This window comes from Zingiber officinale, chromosome 7B (genome assembly GCF_018446385.1).
Source record: "Zingiber officinale cultivar Zhangliang chromosome 7B, Zo_v1.1, whole genome shotgun sequence".
Classification (NCBI taxonomy): domain Eukaryota; kingdom Viridiplantae; phylum Streptophyta; class Magnoliopsida; order Zingiberales; family Zingiberaceae; genus Zingiber; species Zingiber officinale.
The window spans coordinates 15,885,247-15,909,731 of NC_055999.1; positions in this window are offsets into that span (position 1 = coordinate 15,885,247).

Sequence of the window (24,485 nt, forward strand, 5' to 3'; positions counted from 1 at the left end):
TCCGGATACAAGACACACCTCATTCGCATTTTGTCTTTTTGCCCAAAGTTACTCATTACCATTTTATTTTTTTAAATATCTCTCCTCTCTTTTCTCTCAGCGCCACGATTAAAAAATAATAATAATAAAAACTTAGTTATATCAATTGACTCAAATTATTTATACAAAAAAAAAAAAATTATAATCCTCTAAATTTATCCATTTTATTTTAATTTTAAAATTTTAATAAAAATTAAAAAAATTAAAAGAACGTTAATAAAAACGAAAAAAAAATACTTTTTTATTTTTTAATATCTAATTACAAAAGAATAAAAAAATTATTTGAAAAAATAAGCACCACTAAGTGGTGCTGATGTTCAAAACTAGGCAGCACTTTATAATGCTGATTCAAAAATCAACACAATTTATGATGCTAATTTTTAAAAATTAATAGCATAGTATTATGCTCTTCTCATATAGGGTGGTGTTGATTTCCGAAGATTAACATCAATATGATATCGTACTTAGAAACCAACATAATAATAATACTAATCTTTCGAAACTAGCATCGGAGTATGTGTTAATTGACACTCAATCGTAATTTTGTTTATGAGATTCAAGATAAGGTTTGTACACCATAAATATCTTCTCCACACTCAGTTCTTATATTATATGTTAATTTGTTAGAAATACAAATCCCATAGATGCATCAATGGATTTTTTTGATCGATTTAAAGAGCTTTGATTGAATCAATTCCAAATGCTACAAGTTTATGAAGTGCTCCAGAGTATATAGGTACATAGAGATATCAATTTGAAGTCATTAATAATAGTGATTAGAAAGTTTTCAAAATTTATGATTTAAAACAATTAATATATACATATAACTTATCACAAGAATGTCAGAACCAAACATAGATACTGATCCTGTCTGAAAACTGCAGAGATGATGCGCTGGGCATGGTGGCTTGTTGGTTGATTGGTAGAAGACTTTTTACTTCATGAAAAAACTTTCTTTCGATCTTGTGCATATGGAGATGATCCAACAAGACGTCAGCGCCTAGAAACCAAGGGGGAGTCCTTGGCGAAATTCCTCCGACACTCAAGTCAGTACAACTTCGGACGAGCGAATGAAGAACAGTAAACGTGCACCTGAGAGTAAGTTGCAAATATTCAGAGAACGTACCTCTACCACGGAGAGAACTCCTCCTTTATATATCACATCGCATAACCTCCGCAATCATAAGATGATGAAGTGTGTCAGAGTTTATTAGGTAAAGGAAAGTGTACAACTCCGACAATATATAATAATTATCCGAGGAATCTTACCTTTACCAACATGTATACCTCTTTTGTTGTTTATAGCTTATGCCCTTACTAAGGTTGTTGAAAGAATATGCTGTTATAAATGATTTACTGATGGGAGACACGATGGTCCCTGAAGAAGGTTCCAGAAAAATATTCCTTGACACATAGTTGTTATTCTGACAGGTTGTTAGGATATAAAGTCGACCGTCTTTAGGCCTATCCTTATATCAAGCTGCTTTGTTATGGATCGAAGACTATTTGGAAACTCGTTCGATAAATAATATAATGCCTTGGGCATGTTGGGAGTCCGTTTGAACAATAGTATGATAACTTGTGTGTTTTGTCCATCCATTTGATAACTTGTGCGTGCTGGAAATCCGTTCATGCAGCAATATAAAGCTAAGCACTTTAGATCTGGTTGATCTTTTGTCCGATAGAGAGTATAATGGGCTTTTGGAGAAATGAAGCTATGTTCTGAGAGGCTCGGTCGATATCTTGAGCCAAAGTGTTTTAGGTCCGGCGTCCCTTTGTCCGATCAAGCATATACTAACTTGTAGGTAAAGTGCATTTGGAATTCCTACTAGATCTATAAAGTTATCTTACACTTATGCATATAAGAGACGAGTATGGAGTCATATAAACCCATTCGGTTCTATTATTGAACAGACACCCATAGGGCTGACCAGTAATCAGATCAACCTGGTGTATGTAGGGAGGCTCATACAAAGTAAGAAGTTTGACCTTTCCTTCGATCGGACTTATGGTCGATTGATTACGAGATGGACATCTCGACCACTTTATAGGGCCGACCGTCTTTAAACCCAGTCGGATATGTTATCTTTTCAGTTCAAGAGTAAAACACTAAACCCCTTTTGTTCAATCAGCTTAGGGGATGGTCCTCCTTCTCCTGAACAACTTGTAACTTGGTCAAGCTGGGCCTGAGAGCCTTAGCTTGGGTGAATGATCAAGACAGGTGGGAAGTGCTTTCTTGACTTTGATCGCCATGTCACCTTGACCTTGGTCGTCACATCATCTCCTGGGCCTGCTCATTATAGCCTATATTACTAGCCTTCCCTTCAAATTTAGTCAAATGAAGTGTAGCCGACTGACTGGACCCAAGTCCAATTCTCGCTTGCTCGTCCCTTTTACTAAGGTCGACCAGAAAATCATGTGCTCCTTCGTGCCTTGGGCACTTAGTAATTTTTTTCAAAAATAACTTGTCAATGGTTGGTTGTTCAGGAGAGATTATTGAGGGCGTACAGAGAGGTGCTTAGACAGAGGAATGATTTGGTCGTCACCTCCATCATCAATGTCTATTTATGGGTGGACGCCACATGACATCACTCCTTATTTTTTGAAAAGGCTTCTGACACACGCTTCTTAATTTGACCAACAACCACTCTCCTCTTGCAGATCCACGGTCCATTGCATGCCCATTATTTTGATCGAATGACAGGGATTAAGTTGTACTTTATAAAAATCCTAAACAACGCAAAATCTCAACACTTTGCCTTTCGTATTCCTTGATTTTCTTCTCCGGCGACCTCTCTTTTGCAACCTTCTTCTCTTTCGTGCTCTGAACAACCAATAAGTTGTTTGATCTTTGAGTTTGTGTTCGCTCATGGCTCAAGAATCATTCACTCCTGGTATTCTTCACCCGCTTTGATTTTGATGATTCTGATAGAGCCTACTTCCGTTCTCGATATGAAATCCCTAGGAGCTATCGCATCGTTCTCCTTTCCTCTGATGCTCGTCCTCATTAGTCTCCTGATAACCATATCACTTTCTTTAAGGACAAGTTAGTGGTCGATTTATGTTTTCCTGTCTCTCCATTCTTGTCAGAAGTAAGTCGATATTTTAACATTCCTTTACAATAGTTAACTCCAAATGCAGTCCACGCCGTGTGCGAAAGTTAATGTTATTCCACCTTTTTGACATCCCTCCTACATCAATCTTTTTTTATTTTCCTATCCCAAGAAATTAGAACCCAGAGTCTTTCTTTTTCAATCATGCCCAAGTCTATTTTCTTTGAGGATATGCCCTCTTCGAATAAGGGATGGAAATATCATTTTTCTTCCTTTAGATGCCTAAACCTGCCACTTGTTCTACTGAATGACAGTCTTCCCTTCCTCCTCTAACCTTGGCAATTATAAAGATGACCCAACTTTTATTTCACACTTCAACAAGTTGAGCAGTCTATAAATGGCTACACGAGGGCCTTCTACACTTGTTTGGCTTGAGCCCTCTTCGAAAGAAACTTCCCTGCACTTTCGGTAAGCTTTGATAACTTAGTCATTGTATTATCATTAACTAAGGTATTTTCTATTTTATGCAGTGGATGTTATTTATGGGTCGAGGTTCTTTTTGCTCGAGGTAAAGAACCCGGGCCCCCAAAACATCATCGGCCTCGCTCTAGACTTGATATGATGACATCGACCAGTATATCACCTGCATCTTATGAGGTCGTGCGGGCTTTTGATCTAGTCAAGAAAGCAATAGAGCCTTTACCTTAGCATCACCGCAGGCTTTGAACTATCACCTTAGATAGTCCTAAGTAAACATTTGTTATGAGGTCGGTTGGTCCTACACCCGCATGCTCAGTAGTCGTGTGGGATCTTGGGTTAGTCGGGATAGTACCAGATTGTCACACCCCCAAAGGAGTCTCTGCCAGACAAAAATCCGACAGCATCTCCCCAGTACCGGTGACAATCTGAAGCATCTATACAAGCAAAATACATCAACCACATGCGGCTGGAATATTTATATACACAACCATGCAGTTATAATAATAGTCCACTCGGCTGGAATGAAACAATCACAACCATGCAGTTATATATAAAACAACCCACACGACTGTACTAAAACACAGCGGAAAAACGAAGGAAAGCCCACACAACACAAATAAATACAATGCATGCCGGCACGGCTTAAACAAAAATACAACACCAAAACCATAAGATAGCCACATGACTATACACAAATACAATGCCAAAAATAAGAAAAGAATATACAAAAGAAAACAAGCACGATCTTCGGATGTGACGCAGGACCCGACAAACAGGATACTCCAAGCGACACTCCAACCATCTACCTGAAAACATAAAGACATATATGCGGTGGTGAGTGTTGGGATCTTAGATGGCTAGAGGGGGGGTGTGAATAGCCGACCCCAAATCGTCGTTTCTTTCTACAAAACGTGTTAGCGCAGCGGAAAATAAACACAGAAACGAAAGGGAAAGAAGACAAACCTCAAACAAACCGATGTAACGAGGTTCGGAGATAAACTCCTACTCCTCGGCGTGTCCGTAAGGTGGACGAAGCCTATCAATCCGTCGGTGGATGAGTCCCCGGAGAACCGGCTAATAAATGCTCCTTGTGGGTGGAGAAACCTCGCCACAATACTTGTAACAACAAGAAAGGAGTACAAGGAAAGCAAGAAGCAAATACAAACAACAATATGAATGCAACACTCGCTTGCCTTCTCTGTCGACCGGAGGCGATGAAGCAGTTAAATCACAACAGCAGCTGAAACCAGTCGACGAAGCTCACGCGAAGCTTTGGAAGCGAGCTCAACAAAGCTTAGAACCTCGAGCACGCAGAAGCTTCAATCCAAGGAAGAAGAAGAAGAAGAAGGAGGAGGCTCGCAGCAACCCTCCTTTATAACCGCAAAAGCGAAGAAACACGAAGAAATCTGGCGTTGCGGCTAGTACTGAATCGGATCGTGGACCGATCGGGCTCCATATGGATCGGTCCACAGACCGATCCATTCCTTCGCTTCTGTTCCGTCTCGATCGGTCCATGGACCGATCGGAACCTCCGATCGGTCCACGACCGATCGAACCTTCTGATCGGTCCGTAGACCGATCAGCTTCTTCTCCCGAACTTCTGCGCCTCGATCGTTGTCGATCGGTCTGCACCGATCAGATAACCTGAGGCTATCGATGATTACCGATCGGTCCGGTGACCGATCAGCTATCGAGGTATCACTGGATCGGTCCCCAGATCCAAACTCCCCAGCCCTAAACCTCAGGCTTCTACACCAACATCCGGTCAACCTTGACCTGTTGGTTCATCATTCCTAGCATCTGGTCACTCCCTTGACCTGCTAGAATTCTCCACCAAGTGTTCGGTCAATCCCTTTGACCCACTTGGGCTTTCCTCTTCGTGCCAAGTATCCGATCACTCCCTTGATCTACTTGGACTTCTCAACACCAGATGTCCGATCACCCTTGATCCATCTGGATTTTCCCTTGCCCGGCTTCACTCACCAGGACTTTCACCTAGCTTCACTCACTAGGGTTTTCCCCTGCCTGGCTTCACTCACCAGGACTTCCACATCCGGTCCAGAGAACGAGCTACCGAGCCCTTTCTGACCACAGTCCGGAGAACAAGCTACCGAGCCCTCTCCGACTTCCATCCGGTCCAGAGAACGAGCTACCGAGCCCTCTCTGACCTAGTCCGGAGAACGAGCTACCGAGCCTTCTCCGACTTCCACTTGCCAAGTTCCCATACTTGGACTTCTCCGTGCCAAGTCTCCATACTTGGACTTTTCCCGTGCCAAGCTCCCTGCTTGGACTTTTCCGTGCCAAGTCTCCATACTTGGACTTTTCCCGTGCCAAGCTCCCTGCTTGGACTTTTCACCATGCCAAACTCCCTTCAACATACAACTCTTTTGTTCTTGTCAAACATCAAAATACAACTCGAGTCAGGTCAACTCGAGTCGGGTCAATCAGGTCAACCTTGACCTAAGGTTGCACCAACAGTGAGTATAGGTAACTCAGCGGGTAATAGAAAAGATAGTGCATGGTCTATAAATAAACATAGAGATCAAAGGTATACAGTCTCAGTAGGAAATCAAAGAACATGATCCTACTATCATAATCAATGAATCTAAACATATCAGACCTACTAACATGACATACATACTGTACAAACCACAACCGACATAATGATAGATACATACTCAATCTGGAATCGACACCTGGTACAACGGTCAGTAAACTCACCAGATCTGCAACAGACCTACTCGTGATACCTGTGCAATATAAATACGACTGCAAATACATGTAAAATAAATGACATGTATGCAGCATGACAACCATATGCAACAATCATATCGCAAACAAATGCAACTAGTATCTACTAGACATGTATGCAAATATATCTCCAAAGATGCACCGCGCATCAAATACAAATGTGCATGCATGCTCCATGGTCACCCTCGCCACCTCTCTAGACACCACGACCCCTGTATGGCCGAGAGGCTCGGGTTCGTGACAAACCGTACTAGCCTCCAGTACAAGCACCGCTATAGGCGGCCGAAGCGGACGATCAGCTAAGTAGTTATATAACTACATAGCTAAGGGTCCCTGACCACTCACATATCTTGCCCTCTGACTACTGTACCCTCAAGACTCACTACTCCAGAGTGATCGAGGCTGACAGAACACTGAGCGGCTGAGTAAGCGTGACAGGACTAGCTCTACTCCAAGCTACCACTCTCCATTAGTGGTCGAAAGGATAGCCATAAATGACCGACGACTCTCTCAACCACAAGGGACACACGAGTCGTCAGTAATGCAATGAATGATGAACATGATATATATATAATCATGATACAGACAACGTCATCATCCATGCAACCCCCAAATCCACATAAGTACCACACAGCATGAATATAATCGTAATGATATATCCACATATCCCACCTAACACATGTACACTACTACATATGTATAATCACCCAAAAATCACCAATAATCCCTCTAGACACAGGTACACAGAACATCGGTACAATCACCGTGTATCCTCCAGTAAAAACACATTAGACACATATATATACAACAAATATACAATCAACACCTCCTCCAATCATCACACCGGACAAATGTGTACACGACATACAAATGGACAATCATCATATGAACACTGCCAATGAACCATACACTACAATACACACTCTACATGTGCACAAATACCACAGAGTATAGATAATCCAAAGTGTAGACTGTATAAGAATTAAATAGATCATCACAAGGGTCAAGCATAAGTATCAAGCAGGAAAATAACCAACAAACACGATATAAGGTAAAGTAGCCTAAACCATCACATGATAACCATGCACTAAGCTCAATAAAAATCTACATAGAGCCAAGGAAGAAATACCCGCCTTTATACGTCGATCGTGCTAAAATAAATCTCACGTCGTGATGATCGTCCCATATCACGGTCCTACATAAATCAATATATATATATTTTATTTAGCTAAATTCATAAGAATTAAAATAGCTAAATAAAATACCTACCCAATTAGGATAACTCCACTCAAATATAATCTCTGATAAATCCTCCAAATAATCCTTAATCACACAACCCAAACTCATCCATTAATCAAATTCCATCATATACTCTAATTCATCCCTACTCATTACAATATCAATCCAATGAACTCGATTAATGATCATGTAATCATCTACCACAAGCCACTCCACTAATCAACCAAACCGCAACAACTTACAACCCTAAATCCACTACAAATCCAAAGCAATCCGAGATTATCAACTGAGTATAACTTAATCAATTTGAATTCTCATTCTAGACACATCTCCTCATCATTAACTAGTTAATCAATCTAACATAGAAACGAATCCAGATCTGTGACAATTTGAAGCTAAAAAGATCTTACCCTAATCCAACCTATAGATCTACAATAGCTCGATGAAGAGATCTGAATGCCCCAGCTGATGGCCTTTATTCATGATCTTAAGAACAAATCAAACAAGAACCATTCAATAGACCATAGATCATTGCCACAATAGAATTTCAAATTGTTTCCAACTTGAAATTAACACATCTTACCTCAAAGCATATACCCCCAACAATTGATTTGCTGTGGAGAAAATTGCTGCAGGAAGCAAAATTGGAGCAACTACCGGAACCAAGAAACACCACTGTCCTCCAAAAAAAACCTCTTGTCGATAGCTACCCAAAGAAACCCTACACCAATTCCTTCCAAAATCAATTCCAAGAAGAAATCGTACAGCACTGTATCTGCTGGAACCCCATAAACAGAACCACATTTACCTCAATTGAACCCCTACCTCTTCACTCGAGGCTTCAATCAACCGCAAGGAATGGAGAAGATCAAGATCAGCTTAGGGAAGAACCATCACCATGTTGATCCGACGTTGCCTCCTAGACCAGATCAGAGAGAACACCATAAACGAACCCAATTACACAAAAATCCTTGAATTCACAGAATCTCTCGACCAAGCCTTACCTCAACCAATCCCTACAGCTGGTGTCGTGAGATCCACAGCTACTGCGACGAGGAATGGGAGCTAGGGCTCCGATTCTTGCTCTGGTCCAAGATCAAGTCGTGCTAGGGTGGCGTCGTGGGTCAAGAAGGAGGTTACAGACCCAAAGCTAGGGCTCAGGAAGCGGTGGCCAGCATCGGCTACTCATGGATGTCCGGCGATCGGCGAGTCAAAGCAGCACAGGGTCGGCGTCGCGAGTTAGGGGAGGAATCGCGAGGGAGAGGGAGGAGAGGATCGACAGCCAAGAGAGTTTGGTGTTGGTGAGGCACGTAGAGGATAGGTCGCTGCTGGCGATGAACTCACGGTTGCTGGCGATCGGGCGAGGAGGAATCACCAGAGAGGGAAGGGGGTCTCGGGCGTAATGTGAGGAGAAGGAGGAGATCGGGAGAGGGAGGTGGGTTCGGCAGAATCGGGAAGGAGGAGAAGAAATCGGGGATTTAGGGATTTAGGATTCTTAATTAAATACTTAGGTTAGCCTAATTAACCTCTAAGTTAACCACTTAATCAACTCCCACATAATGGGTATTCCAAACAAGCTTTCTCCAGGCCCAATAAATTCATCCCCATAAAACTATTCATACGACCTCCGTTTAAATCCCGAATTTTTTTTAAAAATTCCAGAAAAATCCAATAAGATTTTTCGTCTAATAACATTTATTATTTATTTTGTGATATCTTACATTCTCCCCACTAATAAAAATTTGGTCCCCAAATTTACTGATCAACTCAGGGATCTTCATCCAAGGGTAACAACTAAACAACATACTCATATACCACTCCATCCATATATCATGAACAAATCTGCAACCCTAAAGGATGACTCTATGGGTTAGGAGCTCACCCTACTTCCGCTACTCCCATACTGTTATCTAACCAACTGTGGATAAATCAAGTACCTCTGAAATCCATAATCCGCTAACAATAGATCCTCTAACATCTGAAAAGGGCACTTAAACTATCCATCAGTCTGAGGATGAAAATCTATACTAAAGCGAAACTCCGAACCCAAGGTCTACTAAAAACTCGCTCAGCACCATGATGTGAAATCGCAGATCTCTCTCTAATACAATACTCAAAGATATACCATAAGACCTGGAAATCTCTGTACAGCATAATCCTGCTACCCAATCCAAAAGAATCCGTCCTACAAATCGATAGCTAGGGAGCAAAGTCGACATCCAATAATGATTACCCAAACCATCATATCCTCTCCATGTCCTGGATAATCCCACAACAAAATCCGTCAAAACATGCTCCCAACTCCACTCCAAATTACGAGTCTACTGAAACAATCCTACTGATATCCGATGTTTAGCCTCCACTTGCTGACACACTAGACATCAAGCTACAAAATCCATGATGTCTCCCTTCATGAAAATCCACCAATAAGAACACTCCAAATCTCTATACAACATGTATCACAAATCTAGAACAATATGTTTCCTGCGATCACTCCTCCCGGATAAGAAGTGACCCAGAAACACACTAAATCTCCCACGAAACAAAGAATCCAATCCTCATTACACAAGAATTCTAACTACTGGCACGAGACTACTCTGCTCATGCTACATCGGAACTGCAACGACTCTCAGATATGATACATCTGTGTAGAGTACAAATCCATCTACACTAGAAAGTACAACTAAGATAGTGCAGTTAACAGCTTTTCGTCCCACTCCTGAAACTGGTCTTGTAATCGTCTATTCAGGAAAATTCCATACCATCCTAGACACTCCAGTCAACAGCATACCGATACTGGAGAAACCCTCAACCAATCTCTGATAATATCTAGCCAGATCAAGGAAGCTGCGAGTCTCCTGTATAGACTACGACCACTCCCAACTGGTAACCGCCTAACTCCTGTGAATCCACTAATATCCTCTACTAAAGATGTGTCCCAAAACTCGTAAAAGACAATCACAATACGTACTACTAACTTCACATATAGATGTTCCCGTCGAAACATCTCTAGAACTATGCAAAGATAGTGTACGTAATCCTCCTCGGATCAGGAATATATCACAACATCGTCCATGAAACATCTAGGGCACAGTATGCCTAAATGGTAACACCAAAGTCTCAAAATATACGTACAATAGGCTCACTCAACCATAAGATCACCAATAGCAAGTCTGTAATCTAATCACCAACTACAAATCACTAAATCCATATATATCACATGCATACTACACTCCATGTCACTATCAATATCAAACACCAAATAATAGATCATCAAAAGACAACAAATCACCACACCTGATCTCCCAATAACCATCAATCAAAATCATCCTTAACTTCAATCAATCATACCAGATAGTCTCCTAAACAAAGATAGAGTCAAAGGAAAGTATCCAACCTTCAACCCCCACTACCAACAAACTAAACGTATCCAAAAAGGTCTGCCAAATCTCATCATCTCATCCTTTCTGAAAATCAAATATCTACAGTAGAGGAATGTCAATCCAAAGTCAAAGTGTCACACAATCTCCTAACTAAGAGTCTACCTATCAAGAGAGTATCTCAACAACCCTCATAGTCATCCTATATATGCCCCTCGACAAATATCGATAAAAGGTCGAACCCTCCAATCTGAGATATAGCCTACAAGACATGATAAAATGATCATGTGGTCAAGGTTTTAAGCCACCTGATAGAGACAATGTTAGCTAAGTCGTTTAACCATTGTCTTATACCCCATCATACTGTGATTGCTCCACCCTGAGGTTCAGCAACCTCCAGTATCGAGCAATGAACACAAAGATAGAGGAACGCTATAACTAAATAGCTGAACAAAATATCTGTCAATCGACACTCTACCCCTTGAAGATCGTCATCTGAAATTACACCTAGTTATGGTCGGACCTCCTAGGTATTACTCAACTAACACCACTTCCTCCGCACCATTGCGGGGTATATATCACTAAGTACATCATGGATATCTAATCATATCCAATAGTTCCATGAGTTAGGATCTCCCATGGAACGTTAGGCGAGTCGACTGATCATCGCCTTATAAACCATCACGCTAACGAAGAAGTAGAGAACTACTCTCTCTTCAAACACCTCAAAGAAATCACTAAGTGATGACCTAATCTCCAAAAACATTCTCTGCTTCTTCCTTCACGTGGTACCGGGTCACGTAAAGGTTAAGCAGCTAACTTCAACTCTCTCATGTCAGTACAAATCATATATCCTAATGTACTCTCCAACTCATACACCCTAGTAATGGATGTATCTCATAATTGTTAAGCAGGTAGCTTTACACTTTTTCACATCAGTGGAGGTATCCTATCCGAATGTACCTTCTAAGTCAATCAACTAGGTGCAGACAGTCCATGGTCAAAGTCCCCATGGAATAGGATACGACAATCCTCTACAAGCTGACCAAGCCGATAATGGTATACGGTTAACTCAGTCCTTTCTACACCGGTACAAGTCAAAATATCTAACCAAGTATGAAATATTCCAAAGATAAGAATCTCTAAAAATAGAGTAAGTCAGTCCCCTACTGGTCGGACTAACAAAATAAATCGATCAACTACTATCTGATCCAACAAGAGTAAATCAGTACGCCACTGACAAAACCAACTAAGATAAGTCAATCCTCAACTGTCCAAGTCAACAAGGGTAATAAGTCAAACCATAACTACACAAGTCAACCAGGCAAATCAATCCTCAACCGGAGTAAACTGGTACTCTACTAACTGGGTCAATATGAGTATACTGATACCCTCCACTACCCAGCTAATAATAATAGAGACTAGTATGTGACTCTGACTCTCAACCAACTAGTAGTAACAGACACTAAAACTACTAATAGTATGATATGAGGAAAATCCCCTGAGACTGTAATCCTTGATCTCCATTAGGTCAACCGTGATCAGTGATTGACCCAACACAAGCAATGCATAATACAAACAACTAGACAGGTACTAACAAAAGAGTACTACCACATGTCATAACTAACTATCATGGACAACAATACATATACCAACAGAAATGTATGATAACAATATGCAAACATACCTCCTATAGCTTGGAGATGTCCGGCTGTTGCCTGGTCCCAAAGCTCGAAAAGTCACATCAAGAAAACCGAATCACGAAATCCAAAACACGAATAACAGGCATCGTACCTGCTCTGATACCAAAAATTGGTATCAGATTAACTCAAAAACAGAACACAAAATAAAACAGGTATCGTACCCGCTCTGATACCACTAAATTGTCACGCCCCCAAAGGAGTCTCTGCTAGACAAAAATCCGGCAGCATCTCCCTTGTACCGGTGACAATCTGAAGCATTTATACAAGTAAAATACATTAGCCACATGCGGCTGGAATATTTATATACACAACCACGCAGTTATAATAACAGCCCACTCGGTTGGAATGAAACAATCACAACCACGCAGTTATATATAAAACAGTCCACACGGCTGTACTAAAACACAGCGGAAAAACGAAGGAAAGCCCACACAACACAAATAAATACAATGCATGCCGACACTGCTTAAACACAAATACAACACCAAAACCATAAGATAGCCACATGACTATACACAAATACAATGCCAAAAATAAGAAAAGAATATACAAAAGAAAACAAGCACGATCTTCGGATGTGAAGTAGGACCCGACAAACAGGATACTTCAAGCGACACTCCAACCATCTACCTGAAAACATAAAGACATATATGCGGTGGTGAGTATAGGTAACTCAGCGGGTAATAGAAAATATAGTGCATGGTCTATAAATAAACATAGAGATCAAAGGTATACAGTCTCAGTAGTAAATTAAAGAACATGATCCTACTATCATAATCAATGCATCTGAACATATCAGACCTACTAACCTGACATACATACTGTACAAACCACAACCGACATAATGATAGATACATACCCAAACTGGAATCGACACCTGATACAATGGTCAGTAAACTCACCAGATCTGCAACAGACCTACTCGTGACACCTGTGTTATATAAATACGACTACAAATACATGTAAAATAAATGACATATATGCAGCATGACAACCATATGCAACAATCATATCGCAAACAAATGCAACATACCATAAACACATGCAACTAGTATCTACTAGACATGTATGCAAATATATCTTCAAAGATGCACCGCGCATCAAATGCAAATGTGCATGCATGCTCCATGGTCACCCCCACCACCTCTCTAGACACCATGACCCCTGTATGACCGAGAGGCTCGGGTCCGTGACAAACCGTACTAGCCTCCAGTACAAGCACCGCTATAGACGGCTGAAGCGGACGATCAGCTAAGTAGTTATATAACTATATAGCTAAGGGTCCCTGACCACTCACATATCTAGCCCTCTGACTACTGTACCCTCAAGACTCACTACTCCAGAGTGGTCGAGGCTGACAGAACACTGAGCGGCTGAGTAAGCGCGACAGGACTAGCTCTACTCCAAGTTACCACTTTCCATCAGTGGTCGAAAGAATAGCCATAAATGACCGACGACTCTCTCAACCACAAGGGACACACGAGTCGTCAGCAATGCAATGAATGCTGAACATGATATATATATATATATATATATAATCATGATACAGACAACGTCATCATCCATGCAACCCACAAATCCACATAAGTACCACACAGCATGAATATAATCGTAATGATATATCCACATATCCCACCTAACACATGTACACCACTACATACGTATAATCACCCAAAAATCTCCAATAATCCCTCTAGACATAGGTACACAGAACATCGGTACAATCACCGTGTATCCACCAGTAAAAACACATCAGACACATGTATATACAACAAATATACAATCAACACAACTCCAATCATCACACCGGACAAATGTGTACACGACATACAAATGGACAATCATCATATGAACACTGCCAATGAACCATACACTACAATACACACTCTACATGTGCACAAATACCACAGAGTATAGATAATCCAAAGTGTAGACTGTATAAGAATTAAATAGATCATCAAAAGGGTCAAGCATAAGTATCAAGCAGGAAAGTAACCAACAAACACGATATAAGGTAAAGTAGCCTAAACCATCACATGATAACCATGCACTAAGCTCAATAAAAATCTACATAGAGCCAAGGAAGAAATACCCGCCTTTATACGTCGATCGTGCTAAAATAAATCTCACGTCGTGATGATCGTCCCATATCACGGTCCTGCATAAATCAATATATATATATTTTATTTAGCTAAATTCATAAGAATTAAAATAGCTAAATAAAATACCTACCCAATTAGGATAACTCCACTCAAATATAATCTCTGATAAATCCTCCAAATAATCCTTAATCACACAACCTAAACTCATCCATTAATCAAATTCCATCATATACTCTAATTCATCCCTACTCATCACAATATCAATCCAATGAACTCGATTAATGATCATGTAATCATCTACCACAAGCCACTCCACTAATCAACCAAACCGCAACAACTTACAACCCTAAATCCACTACAAATCCAAAGCAATCCGAGATTATCAACTGAGTATAACTTAATCAATTTGAATTCTCATTCTAGACACATCTCCTCATCATTAACTATTTAATTAATATAACATAGAAACGAATCCAGATCTGTGACAATTTGAAGCTAAAATGATCTTACCCTAATCCAACCTATAGATCTATAATAGCTCAGTGAAGAGATCTGAATGCCCCAGCTGATGGCCTTTATTCATGATCTTAAGAACAAATCAAACAAGAACCGTTCAATAGACCATAGATCATTGCCACAATAGAATTTCAAATTGTTTCCAACTTGAAATTAACACATCTTACCTCAAAGCATATACCCCCAACAATTGATTTACTGTGGAGAAAATTGCTGCAGGAAGCAAAACTGGAGCTACTACTGGAACCAAGAAACACCACTGTCCTCCAAACAAAATCTCTTGTCGACAGCTACCCAAAGAAACCCTACACCAATTCCTTCCAAAATCAATTCCAAGAAGAAATCGTACAACACTGTATCTGCTGGAACCCCATAAACAGAACCACATTACCTCAATTGAACCCCTACCTCTTCACTCGAGGCTTCAATCAACTGCAAGGAATGGAGAAGATCAAGCTCTGCTTAGGGAAGAACCATCACCAGGTTGATCCGACGTTGCCTCCTAGACCAGATCAGAGGAACACCATAAATGAACCCAATTACACAAAAATCCTTGAATTCATAGAATCTCTCGACCAAGCCTTACCTCAACCAATCCCTACAACTGGTGTCGTGCGATCCACAGCTACTGCGATGAGGAATGGGAGCTAGGGCTCCGATTCTTGCTCTGGTCCAAGATCAAGTCGTGCTAGGGTGGCGTCGTGGGTCAAGAAGGAGGTTACAGACCCGAAGCTAGGGCTCAGGAAGCGGTGGCCAGCATCAGCTACTCATGGATGTCCGGCGATCGGCGAGTCAAAGCAGCACAGGGTCGGCGTCGCGAGTTAGGGGAGGAATCGCGAGGGAGAGGGAGGAGAGGATCGACAGCCAAGAGAGTTTGGTGTTGGTGAGGCACGCAGAGGATAGGTCGCTGCTGGCGATGAACTCGCGGTGGCTGGCGATCGGGCGAGGAGGAATCGCCGGAGAGGGAAGGGGGTCTCGGGCGTAATGTGAGGAGAAGGAGGAGATCGGGAGAGGGAGGTGGGTTCGGCAGAATCGGGAAGGAGGAGAAGAAATCGAGGATTTAGGGATTTAGGATTCTTAATTAAATACTTAGGTTAGCCTAATTAACCTCTAAGTTAACCACTTAATCAACTCCCATATAATGGGTATTCCAAACAAGCTTTCTCCAGGCCCAATAAATCCATCCCCGTAAAACTATTCATACGATCTTCGTTTAAATCCCGAAAAATTTCTAAAAATTCCAGAAAAATCCAATAAGATTTTTCATCCAATAACATTTATTATTTATTTTGCGATATCTTACAGGTCGGTTGGTCCTACACCCGCATGCTCAGTAGTCGTGTGGGATCTTGGGTCAGTCGGGATAGTACCAGAACCTTCCTCATTCATTCGTTCAAGGTCACCAAGGGCTTCTGGCTTCAAAGTCCAAATCTCCAACTGGCCCTCATCAACATTTCAATAAGTCCTATGGCTTTCCCTCTCAACAAGGACTAGTGGCCACTACAACTTCCTCGTACGGGATACTGAAGCTAAATAGCCTATTAGTCGAATCTTGGGTGAAGGCACGTGGATACTCACAAGGGTCCATGGTGTTGGCATGCGCAGATGAACATGCTTAAAATGCTATTGCGGTAAGCTCCTAACTTGGCCTACCTTATGAATTAAAATTTCACTATTGTTCTTTTTTAGCTCTATGCCTCTTGGCTGCATTTAAGCCAACTGGATATGGACTTAGAGTAGACTAACAAAATTTTGAGCGAACTAGTAGAAGAGTTAGAATCTATCGCATTTGCTCCAAGCACTAAAACAACTAACTTGCAAGAAGAGGTTAAAGCTCAGGCCGAGCTTCTCTTAAGTATGGGGCAAACTCTGAAGGAATCTCAACTACTGGCGGATTCTCACTGTATGGACAAGAAAAGATTGGAAATATTACTACAAACCAGTGAATCCCAGCTCCGAGCAGAAAGTGTTGGGGTTGCAAGGTTATAAACATGGTCTCATATTGAAAATACATGGGAAAGATCATAAGTTTATAAAGAAAAAAATATTTCCTTTGAAATGGGGCCTTTTGGATAGAGTTCAAGAACAAAACTATGAGAGCTTAGGCCCAAAGTGGACAATATTATGCCATTATGAAGATACCTAAATTCTTTTCGATCCTTCAACTGCTATCAAAGTGAGGTCGCTCTTCACCGGACTAATAGTCAAAAGAAGCACGAACCAGAGCCATGATCCAAGATCAAACCATGTCGGTAAAACCTTGAACAAAGTAGGGGAGGCCTTGAGTAGGTCAGTGACCTATTACTTAAGGAGAGGCCCTGAGTAAGTTAAGAGTGACTCAATACTCGAAGGGAGGTCCTGTGGTCCTTTGTTTGGGGGAGATTATTGGAGTTGTAAGGTTACAAACATAGTCCCACATTGAAAACATATGGAAAAGATCATGAGTTTATAAAGAAAATGATATCTCCATTACAATGAGGTCTTTTGGGTAGAGCCCAAGAGTAAAACCATGATGATTTAGGCCCAAAGTAGATAATATTATGTCATTATAGAGATCTGTTGGTACAATTTACACTAATGATGAAGGACCTGACACTGGGTTGAAATCTAGCCAGGTCCGCGAGACTCGATAGCTAGTAAGAAGTCTAGATAGATTTGTAGGACTCGATATCTTGCGGGAAGTTCGGTTGGGTCCGCAGGACTTGATAACTGGCCGAAGTCCAATTAGGTTTGTGAGACCTGACAAATGGTGGGAAGACCTGGTGGGTCAAAGACAAGTCAAGCAATTGTAGTTGGTAAGTAGAGATAAGAAACTGGATGAGAGATCCAGTGAGGATGCGTTCCTCGTTGAGGGAATTGTAAGTGTTGGTCTAAGTTAGGTCCATTTGGATAACCTAAGTTGAGATTTTAACTAGATCCCGATCTCAGGAAGACATGATTTAATTACTACTATTATCACATTTTTAATGTGCTAATTCAGTTTTACAGAGTAATTTTTATGCATGGACTAACTTTTTTTGTAGGGAAGAGAATACTAAAAAAGAGAGTTCGGGCGCCCAGAGGGGATCCAGGCACCCAGACCAGCTTAGCTCCTGGGTCCCTGGCTAGGCACACGGGTGGTTCAGGCACCTGGAGTTGGTCCAGGCACCCAAACCACAAAAGTTACCTAGAAGTTGAGTTGGAGTGTGATGATTGACCGAATGCACGTCAACGGTCCAAGCGTCCGGAGGGGGTCCAAATGCCCAGAAGTGGATAAATTTGACAGATTAAATTTTAACAAGAGCTCACCATGTCAGCACAGTCCAGGCACCCAGGAGGGACTCTAGGTGCCTAGAATGAGCTTATATAAAGGCCTTCAACTAGTAGCTTCAGTACAACATCTGCTACAACTTTCATTCTTGCGTGTTACTTCGAAAAGGCTCCGACAACACCGAAAGGCTGCTCCAAAGTTCGAAGAACGAAAGATTTCAATTTCCTTTATGTTTGTCGATAACAATTAATTTTAGTTTTTATACTCAATCTTTGTAACTTGTTATTCAAACTGATAGTGATTTCCCAACGAAAGCGATCGTTGATCGCGGGCCATGGAATAGGATTCGTCATAGGCTTTAAACCAAGTAAAACTTGGCTTTGTTAGTATTGTCTTTGTTTTCTTTATTCCACTACGTAACTCATTTTAACTAGCAATTTTTTACGAATGCTATTCACCCTCTGCTAGTGTTTCTATGTTCCAACAAGTGGTATCAAAGCGGGTACTGCTTTGAATTGGTGCAACCACCAATCAAGTAAGGGGGTAATTTTCAAACTTTCTTTTAATATTTCTTTTTCAATTTTGAGCTTTTTTGATATAATCCAAATTGGTACAATTACCTCTTTGGATAAATTTTTCCATTGCAAACTACTCTGAATTGGTGCAACACCAATCAAGTCTTAATATTTTTATTATCTTCCACACTGCTAATCCAAGACCTAGTCTTGGGATTTTTTTCTCTTCTCTATGTGTAAGCTTCTCTAAATGACCCAATGTTAGTAATTATCCCTAAGAGCCAATCATGAGATGATTATGCCTTTTGGATTACTCATTGAGTTAGACTCAAATGAACCCACTCATTGGATTGAGTCCAATCAGAATTAGACACTTTGGATTAATGGGTTAGACTCAATGGGTTAGTCTTATTGGGTTATTGGATTAATGGTTAATCCAATATAATAAATCCAACCCATTAAGAGGAATATAAAGAGACAAAAACCCTTGGTATTCATGGGATGAATATAAATAGGTTTTTGGATTTATTTTTTCATTAGATGAAAGAGGTGTGACTTTTAGACTTCTCTCTTCTTCCTCCTTGGGCAAATTTGCTCTTGGCCAAACCATATTTCTTGCTAGCACAAGAAGATGGTTCTTCTCCGAAGGCTTCGTTCATGTGACGAACGAAGGATATATTCGTGTGGATACCGTAAAGGCACGGACGCTTGAATGCACTGAGATCTGGATCCAAAGAAAAAGTTGCTGTCGGGATTACGAAGGGCACGCAACAAAGGTATACCTCTCATGTAGAACTTAGTATATGATTGTTTTCTCCTTTGCATGGATCTTCTGGAGAGGATCTAGTTAATTTTTTCACTGCACTTAAGCGTGTTTAGCACGCTAGATCCCTACAGCCAAACCAAAGGATACAACACTGTTCGTCCCCTGCTCTTCAACTGAGATGACTTTCCATATTAGAAGAAGCGGATAGAGGTGTACCTGAAGACTAACATTGATCAATGGTTCACCATCCGACAAGGATACAAGGCACTGGTGGATAATGCTACAAAAGTATTGATCGACACAGAAAGATGAAATTCAAAAGACAAGAAAAAGGCCCAGATTGACTCGAAGACAACAAACACAATCTAGTGCGGGCTTACTAAGGAAGAACTGAACCACATCGGCCCATTCGAGAACACGAAGGAGCTCTGAGATAAACTGATCAAACTACACGAAGGCACAAGCGATACAAATGTAACGAAACGTGACTTATTATTAAATAATTTGTTTAATATTAAAATACGGGATGGAGAAATGGCTATTCAGCTACACGCAAGAATCAAAGACATTCTAAACGGGCTCCACCTAATCGGTCACTAACTATAAAACAAGGATGTAATTAGGTATGGCTTGAACTCTTTTCCTTAAAATGCACTGTAGATATCTATAGTAGATACCAATAAAGTTTCGAGGAACTTAAATAAATTAAAACTAGATGAGTTATTTTGTGAACTTGAACTCCATGAACATACTAACTCAAAACCAGTCGAGAAAGGCATTGCACTTTTTACAAGTTTCTCAAAAGAAGCCAAGAACAAGAATAAACTGGAGCTAGAATTTGACTCTGACTCAGATGTTGACGAAGAACAACTAGTGAACATGGTCAGAAAAATGTTCACTAGAAGGAAGAACAACTTCATGAAGAAGAACCTACAAAAGGTGATCAAATCAAATGACGTGAAGGTAAAGATCACATGCTATGGGTGTAATAAGAAAGGACACTACAAGCATGAGTGTCCAAAAATAAAAGAGGACAAACCCAAGACAACCAGAAGAAAGAAGATACTCAAGGTGACGTGGGACAAATCATCTTCGGAAGAATCAGACATTGAATATCAGAAGCATCATAACTACCTCGCACTGATAGCATTCGGACTGGAATCAAAAAACGAGTCAGAACAAGACGAAGAGTCCGAAGACTAATCAAGCCACTACTCCACACTCATTTCCGAAGGTTTGAATGAGGTATCTTCTATTCTATTTTCTAAATTTTTTAGAATAATTACATGTCTAAATAAAAAATTAATAAAATTTGAAAAATAAAATAACACATTTCTTAAGAAAAATTAACCCCTTAAGGAATAATTTAACTCCCAGACAAAAACCTTTAACCCAACTCAAGTCGAAAGACTTGAGGAAAAACGCTAAATTGAAAACTAAAATAACCAATCTAATAGAATTATTAGAAAAAATTTACAACTAGAAAGACTTGAGGAAAAAATGCTAAATTGAAAATTGAAATAACCAATCTAAAATAATTAATAGAAAAATTTATAACTAGATCCAAATACCTAGACATGATACTTGAATCTCAATGAGCTGTATATAATAAATTTGGGCTTAGATACAAGTCCATCTCAACTAACAAAACCTTCATATCTCTAGTCACTCAAACTAAGAATCAAACCAAAGCCTAGGTTTCAAAAGTGTGCCTAATCACGTAAGTAGGACTTAATCAATTTTATGTGCCTAAAAATGAAATTCTTCACCTAAAAATAAATCAAACTAAATCAACTTATACAAATCCAAAATGTAAAAAGAAATCAAACAAATCAAATTCAAATAAAAAACTAAATTTATATCAAATAACTACAAAGTTAATTTAAATTCAAATTACAATCAAGTTTATTATAATTATAAAAATAATCAACATAAACCTAAAACTTAAACCCAAATTCAATAATTTAGGAGGAGGCACCAAATTAGTTGGTACCTCCAAAAATAATAGTTTACCCGGCTGGGTAATTAGGACTAGCATAAATAGGGATAAAAGTTTAACCTGACAAATAGCACTAGAGAAGTTTTGGATGATAGTAGGTTAGGAAAACTTTATCTATGCATGTCTAGAAAGATATGGCTTCGACCTGATGTATTTGGCTTAGTGGAACTAACTAAAGCTACCTCTTACTAATTCTAGCTAGTTAGACCAAAGTTTTATATTAAGTACAGTGGATAGAACTATAAGAAAAATTTTGAAGGCGTGGTTACTCTAATAATATCCAGGTGACTCACCATAGCTTAGAAGTTTATCCAAAAAATAGCTGTTTATTGAACTCAAAGCTAAACTTGAATCTAACACAAGTTAAACCAACCCCTGTAATTTAACTTAACCATCTCACAAAATCATAGAATCCCTTTATCTGAAAACTTAGATTGGTGAGATGAATAAGGTTAAATTAATTTAAATTAAATTAAATTAAATTAAATTATGATTAATCAATATGAAATTCAATAATTAAGTCCTTTCAGCTTATTAATCAATAACATTTGCAAATAATTATAAATATATTATTTTTACCTAAAAACTAAGACCTTAGATTAAGGGGGAGGACATTTATTTAGATGATTTAAAAATTCTAGGAAAATTATTTACTTATGTTTTCTAAAAATTTTCATTTTCTTAGTGCTTCAAATTTACTTTGGCCTTAGCCAAAATCAAACTCATAGAAAACATGATCCTATAGATCTAAAAATTGAGCATCTCACAAATACATTAGGTTTACCTCTATTGTATGTTCAAAAACATAGAATAACGTGAGATGCGTAGGCCTTTTGCTAGGACTTTAGATGCTTATATCAGTGTATCAACATAAGTCCAGGTGGAAAATACTGGAGAATCGAACGAGTACGATAGAGGGGGGGTGAATATCACACTTTTAAAAACTTTTCTTTTTCTTGTTTAAAATAAAGTCATGGAGCGGAAAAGTAGAGAACATGTTCAGTTACTTGGTTCGGAGCCTAGGTCGACCCCTACTCTAAGGCTCGCGATCCTTGATCGCACCGATGGGTAAATCACTAAAACTCTTCTTTCCGAAAACCTCGGAAAGAAGCAATACATACAAGAAAATGAGTAAGATAATAATAGCCTACTATCTTACTTGAGTTAAGTACAATGCAAGCGATAAATTAAAAATATACCGACAATATGTTAAATTTGAAGCTCTATCGACACTTGAATGATGTAGTTGCTTGCAAGTTTTAGTAGTAACATGAGCAGCTTTTGCAGAGATGATATTCGAATCAATCAGAAATCCATTACCCAGCCTCAGACCTCGAGCTCTCTTTTATAAGAATCGTCGATGTTCTGTCGACGGATCCCCAGGTTCGATTGACTGAACCAGCTCCCTTCCATCTTCGCTGAGATCTGATGCTGATTCAATCTTCGACATTTACTGTCATTGAAGTGATTGGACGATCGATCACCTTTTTCGATCGACTGAATAGATAATTTCCTTGTTCGTCGAGATTCACACTTAATACTACATTAATGAGGTATCGTTCGGTTGACCGATCTACTAGTTCGGTCGACCGATCAGCTTAGCTTCCTTCTCTACTTCTGACCGAGCTGATCTATGCCACATCATCAGAGTTTCGTCGACCGATCAAGCTCTGATCAGATTCGCTCTGGTTTGGTTTAAACTTGTGTCTATTCTGAGTTAGTCTAGTTCGGTTGACCAATCCTCCTATTCGGTTGACCGATCAAGCCAAACCTGCAAAACAATGTTAAACAGTATTTTCTTACAAAATAGCGATTAGCACAGTAAAATATAAAATGCATGAGTAATGATAATTGACAAATCAACTGTCTTGATCTCAACTTGGAAACCTTCCCGATTTCTTTGGTTGGATCAGCGACCTTAGGTTGTTCCTTTCAGGAACATGACCTCACTGTCGCTCCTCCAGTTGTTTACCTCAATCTACCTGTCAAACTTTGATCCTCCAGATCTGTTTGGACTTTTCACTTAGCTTTAATCGTCTTGCCAGGACTTTCTCTCAATCTTCGATCCTCCAGACCTCTCGATCTCACTGCCAAGTGTTGCCTCCTCTTGACCCACTTGGTCTTTCCACCTGGGTTCCATGATCTGCTAAGACTTTTCCTGCCTAGCCTCCAACTGGGTCTTTCTCGATTGAGTAAACATCCTGCATACTTAATTAACTTGTTAGATCACAACAAGACTTAACTTGAACCTTTGACAACATCAAAACTTAGGTTTGATTCTGGTGCAACTTGTATAACAATTTCCCCCTTTTTGATGTTTGGCAACTAAGGTTCAAAGTTAAGTTAAAATATGTAAAAATAAATAAGCAAGAACTTTAACTCTCCCCCTGAGTTAAACATCTCCCCCTGAATTCACTATCTCTCCCCCTTTGACACACATCAAAACTAGGGGAAACGAGCACACATAAGTAAAGCTTGATTTGAAAATTTTTAAAGGAAAAATAAGAGAAAAATACATTTGAAAATTTAGCAAAGTAAAATTTTTCAGGAACAATTGGAGTATTTGAAAAGATTAAGGTAAAAAATTTTGTAAAGGAAACCTCCAAAAAAACTTAAGGTTTAGGAAAGTGTAAAATTTGAAAAATTTTAGCAAGGTCAAAATTTTGATTTATATTATTGAAAAGTGTAAGGA